The sequence below is a fragment of the Hemitrygon akajei genome, chromosome 16 (genome assembly GCF_048418815.1).
Source record: "Hemitrygon akajei chromosome 16, sHemAka1.3, whole genome shotgun sequence".
Lineage (NCBI taxonomy): Eukaryota > Metazoa > Chordata > Chondrichthyes > Myliobatiformes > Dasyatidae > Hemitrygon > Hemitrygon akajei.
The window spans coordinates 41,042,969-41,048,968 of NC_133139.1; positions in this window are offsets into that span (position 1 = coordinate 41,042,969).

A 6,000-nucleotide genomic window follows, 5' to 3' on the forward strand; every position below is an offset into this window, starting at 1 on the left:
CCATACATCTTAATCTTCTGGATTAGCCTCTCATGAGGGATTTTATCAAGCACCTTACTAAAATCCATGTAGACAACTTCCCTCATCAATCTCTCTCAAAAAAAAACCTTGTCAAAAAACTCAATCAATTTGGTAAGGCACAACCTGTTATACACAAAGCCATGCTGGCTCTCCCTGATTAGGCCATGAGCTTCCAAATGCTCATATATTTTCTAAAAATTTTCTCCAGCAATTTCCCTACAAATGACGTGAGACTCACTGGTCTAGAGTCCCCAGCATTTTCCCTTGTTTCCTTCTTAAATAGATGTACAGCAATAGCCAGATGCTATAGTCATCCAGAACGTTACCTGTGGCTACAGAGGATACCAAGTGCTGGCCAATGGACCAGCAATCTCATCTCTTGCCTCCTTCAGTATCCTGGGGTAAATCCTATCAGGCCCTGGGGACTTATCAACCTTAGTACTCATTCTCCTCCTTGACCGCTAAATGCCCTAATGTATATACATTCAGCCCTGATCTTCTGGGTGTCCTTTTATCTGGAACCTCACTCACATTCTCTGCATCCAAGCAAAGGTTCCCCCCCCCCACTTTATCATTGAGTGGTCTCACCCTCTCTCTAGTTATCCTCATTCTCTTGATGTATGTATAGAATGGCTTGGGATTTACCTTAATCCTACCTGCCAAGGATTTTTCAAGTCCCTCTTGGCTTTCTAATTCCTTTCTTTAGTTATTTTATGGCTTTTTTTATACTCCTTATGTGATTCATTTGATCCTAACTAGCTTTACAAAGTTAAGGAATTTGGGAATTATAAAAGAGAACATAGTTGAAGCTACTGGCTTTGTTCGTGAATTTTTAGCTCATGCAGAACCTAGGCAAAGAGGGGTTATCTATTGGCAGCCTGCATCTCTCCTCCACATTACTCCTCTGCCTCCTCCTTCAGCATCTCCTCCACTTCACCCCCACCTTTTCTGCTTTTCATGCATGGACAGAATACCCCTTCACGGTGAAAAGATTGTACAGCATGTAATTTATCACAATAAAACTTGGCACGAACTCTGTAAAGATCTTTCTAAACATTCCAAACAACAGAATGAATGCTTGTACATGCCACCCACTGATTTGTTGCCCTCTGTATTCTGGAGTATAGAAAAATGAGAGGTAACCTTATTTAGAAATATAAAATCCTAAGGGGCTTGACAGAGGAGTTGATAAGATGTTCTCACCAAGGAGAGAGTCATGGATTAGGGAGCACAGTCACAAGACAAAGGGCAGTCAATTAAAACTAAGGTGTATGTAAATTTGTTCTCTCAGAGGGTGGTACATTTGTGGAATTCTGTGCCTTTGAGGACTGTTGGGGTTTCATGAAGAATATTTAAGGTGGAGATAGATAAATATTTGAAAGATCATTGAACTGAGAGTTCGAGGGAACTGGCACAGAAGTGGAGGTGAGATAAGCATAAATCAGCCCTTGTTATATGGAATAATAGGGCAAGCTTGATGATCTACCCCTGCTCCTATGTTTATGCTTTCCTGCATTCTTTCCTTATGGCATAACTTTCAATGTCAGTTTGCAGTGATTAACCCTTCTGAACATGGGCATCACAAGAAGGGCCACCGTTATTTGCCATCACTAATTACTCTTTAGTAGGGAGTGAGTAGCTGCTCAGTTTCTGTTGCTGAAAGTTCTGTCACAATTATCATGGAAATGGACTTACCATGTTTGGACTCAGTGATGATGAAGGCCCAGCTAGATACTTCCAAGTCAAGACGATGTATGCCATGGAGAGAGACCTGTAGGTGATGCTTAAAACCTTGGTGGCAGAGCTCATAAGTTTGGAAGCTGCAGTCAGAACTATCCTGGGTAAATCAGAGACCCAAGAGAGACTGCCGATGCTGAAAATCAGGAATAACACACACAAAGTGTTGGAGGAAGGGTAGCATCTATGGAGTGAAATAAACAAATGGCATTTTGGGCCAAAACCCTTCTCACCCTGAAATATTAATTGCTTATTTTCCTCCATAGATGCTACCAGACTTGTTGAGTTCTTACACAAAATTGATTGTGTGTTTATTCTGAGAAAATAACTGCAATGCTTCTTTGAACAGTGCCAATGGATGGTATATGGAATAAATACTTAGGCCAGTCCAGTGGGCTGCTTTGTCCTGGATGGTGTCCAGTATTGCAAGTGTTGTTGGAACTCTTCCAGGCAAAAGGGAAACATTCCATAATGCATCTGACTTGTGCCTCTCAGGTAGTGGGAAGTCCTGAGATGTCAGGAGGAGAGTCTTTTAGATAGTGTAAACTGGAGAGCTTTGATATGATTGATTGCTGATCAACAGTCATGTAGAGTCATTCATATTATTGAACAAATAGAACATGGAGTCTCACAATGCAACTCTGGCACCAAATCTATACTGTCCACTGAATACCACCTAGATTTTGCCTACACAGCTGTTCCTTTTATCTCCTTATATAAACATAAGTCAATACTGAAGGAAACATCAACAAATCATAACTTCATTCATAACATGCAGCACAAGTTTTGAAATGAATTTCTACATCGAAGAGTACATAGCATTCCATTTTGGTAAGGAACATCCAAAGGTCACATATTATTTGGAAAATAAATATTGGATAGAAAGACAAAGTGATCTGGATTTCAAACACACAAATCAATACAAACAAAGCAAACAAAACGGTTTATTTCTGGAGGGATAGAACTGGAAAGGAGAGAAGTTTTGTTAAACTTGTATTGAACTTTGATCATTCTACCCTGGGAATTTTGCTTACTGGTATATGGCATAATACAAAAACATCACTTTTACAAAAAAGTTATTCATTGAACACTGCGGTGTCCATGGGGATGTTACAGACAACAAGTTCCAAAACCTGGGCCTCTATACCTCTTTCTGCAACTGGATCCTTGACTTCCTCACTGGGAGACCACAGTCTGTGTGGATCACAAATGACATCTCCTGCTCACTGATAATCAACACTAGCTTACTTCAAGGATGCGTGATTAGCCCACTGTTCTACGCTCTCTACACCCACGACTATGTGGCTAAGCACAGTTCGACCACCTTCTATAAATTTACCTATGACACAACTATTGTTAGTAGAATTTCAGATAGTGACAAGGAGTCATAGAGGTAAATCAGTAGGTTGAGTAGTGTCACAGAAACAATCCTGCATTCTATGTCAGGAAGACCAGGGAATTGATTGTGGATTTCAGAAGGGTAGGTTGAAAGAACACACACCAGTCCTCAGTGAGGGACAGAAATGGAAAGAGGTGAGCATTTTCAAGTTCCTGGGTGCCAACATCTCTGAAGATCTATCCTGGTCCCAACTTATTTGTGCATTTACAAAGAAAGCATGACAGCAGCTATATTTCATTTGGAGTTTGAGGAGAAATTGCGTGTCACCAAACTCACTCAAAATGTTCTACAGCGATGTACTATGGAGAGCATTCTAACTGGTTGCATCACCGTTTGGTATGGAGGGGCCACAGCACAGGATTGGAAAAAGCTGCAAAAAGTTTTAAACTCAGGCAGCTCCATCATGGGCACTCGCTTCCCCAGCATCGAGGACGCCTTCAAAATGGTATGCTTCAAAAAGGCGTCATCCAGCACCGAGTACCCCCAGCACCCAGGGCATCCCCTTTTCTCAATGTTGCAATCAAGAAAGAGGCACAGGAGCCTGAAGACACACACAACATTTCAGGAACAGCTTCTTCCCATCGGCCATCAGATTTCTGAATGGACATTGAATCCATGAACACTACTTCAGTATTTCCCCTCTCTTTTTGCACTACCTGTTTAATTTTAATATATTCTTTTTTATTGTAATTAATAGTTTTTATTACAGTATTTTGTATTGCAATGTACTGTTACCACAAAACAAGAAATTTCATGACATACGGTATACCAGTGATATTAAACCTGATTCTGAAAAGATTTTGCAGGTTTACTTACATACCATTGAACACAGTGACATTCTTTTTAATGACTTTTGAGAGAGCAATTTGATGACTTTCGTTATTCAACAGGAATTTTGAAAATGAATGGTTTTATCCCTCAATAGAGCCAAATGTTCATCATCACTGTAATCCGCATCTATAGCAGTATTGGTTAAGGTAATATTAGCTGGATCAAATCTGCAAAAAATAGTAAATGATTAACATACTCAACAGGCCAAGTAGTAACTGCAGTGACTACAACAGAGCTAATGTGGGTTGATAGTTTCTCATCAGAGTTCCTTCAGTCAAATTGTTGGTTATTAAAGTTGTGAAATGCTGATCTTCCTTTTTGGACTTTTCAGTTTATTAATAATGGAAATTGTTTATTTCTAATATATTAAAGTATTGGTCAAACTTCCCTAATTGAGATGAAGGACATGCGGAGAGATTAAATTGTAACCACTTTAGGATGTGCATTTCAAACAATTGTAGATTAAGCACTACTATGCAATCAATTCCTTAGATAAATGTTCACAGGCACAGTGAGGAATGTTGCTACTTTCCACTTTCATATTTCTATGGCTGAGCCAGCTGTTGCTAGAGAAGAATGATAGGACCAAGGCACAAGGTTCATCAGTTCCCTAGCCTTTTTCTAAGTTTGGAAACAAACTCCACCCTACTATGTCACAGGGGCATCTGGTTCATCTATCACAACATGCACAGAAGGCAGTCAGGAATGACCTCAAAGTCAATTTTCCTTTGGATGAAAAGTACGCCACAACTCACTGTTCCTGTGGGATGGGATGGCTTTGATCTGGAACCAGGAGTACCAGGAACACAAGAGATTGAAAATGATGTGAATAATAATCTAATAATAATAATAATGAAGTGAATAATAATCTAACCTAATCCAAGATTCTGTCTGACTTGTTGACTATTTCAGAATCCTAGCAGTAATTTTTATTTAATTTTTAGTTGTCTTTCTTCAGCAGCTTCAATAAATAACCCCTCTTTGCAACATGCTAGCCATAAGTTAATTGATCTCAGTAACTTACCCTGGTGTAGATGGTTGATAGGGTGGAGTTAACAGATACATGAGGGAGAATGAGGCACTTATAATGATGTAGGTGGGCCAATGAGATTATGGGATTGTTATGAGAACAAACGTTGGCTCAGTCGTCTAGATGGCCTCCTGCTGTACCAAACCAAGAATGTTACATTGATTGTAGTTCTCCTGGTTCTACAGCCATGCTGGGATCTGTGATTAATGCATTTCCTCTGGCCTGTTTATGCCTGATGCTAGGACTGTGGCTGAAATGGGGATATCCCCCTTCATCAGCATTAAGTTCCCTTACCTTAATCAGCAAAAAATGTTGACGTGAACATTTTTCTTCTTTTTCAATTGAATGCCTTCATTCTCAAGGTAGCATCATAGATTCATTGTGTATTGTGGATCCCTCAGCCCAACTTGTCCATGCTGACCAAGTTATTCATCTAAACCTCTTTCATTTGCCCCCATTTGGGCCATATCAGTTAAATCTTTCCAATCCATGTATCTGTCCAAATGTCTTTTAGTTATTGTTTTTCTACCTACTTGAACCACTTCACCTAGTACAGAGGTGCCCAACCTTTTATATGCCATGGACCAATACCATTAAACAAAGGGTCCATGGACATTAGATGGGGAACCCCTTCTTTAGTGCCTCAGTCTATATGCACCATGCACTGCATGACGTTGTCTCTAAAGTCCCTTTTAAGTCTATTCAACTCTCATCTTAACACTGCACTCTGGATCTGATTCCCCTTCTCTGATGAGTTCTGGATTAAACATCACAGACCCAGATAACTCATTCAGACCTCATTAACTCATTAATCTGGATGTAATTTGTTAAGATTTGAGCACCAATTTTCTGCAAAGCAGTTTGCACAGACAGGAAAATATCCATACCTTGTTGTTTTTGTAGTTTCCATGGATTCTGATAACTTACTTTCAAATGTAGTCAAAGCTATATTGCTACTTCAGAAATATTAAACTTTCATGGG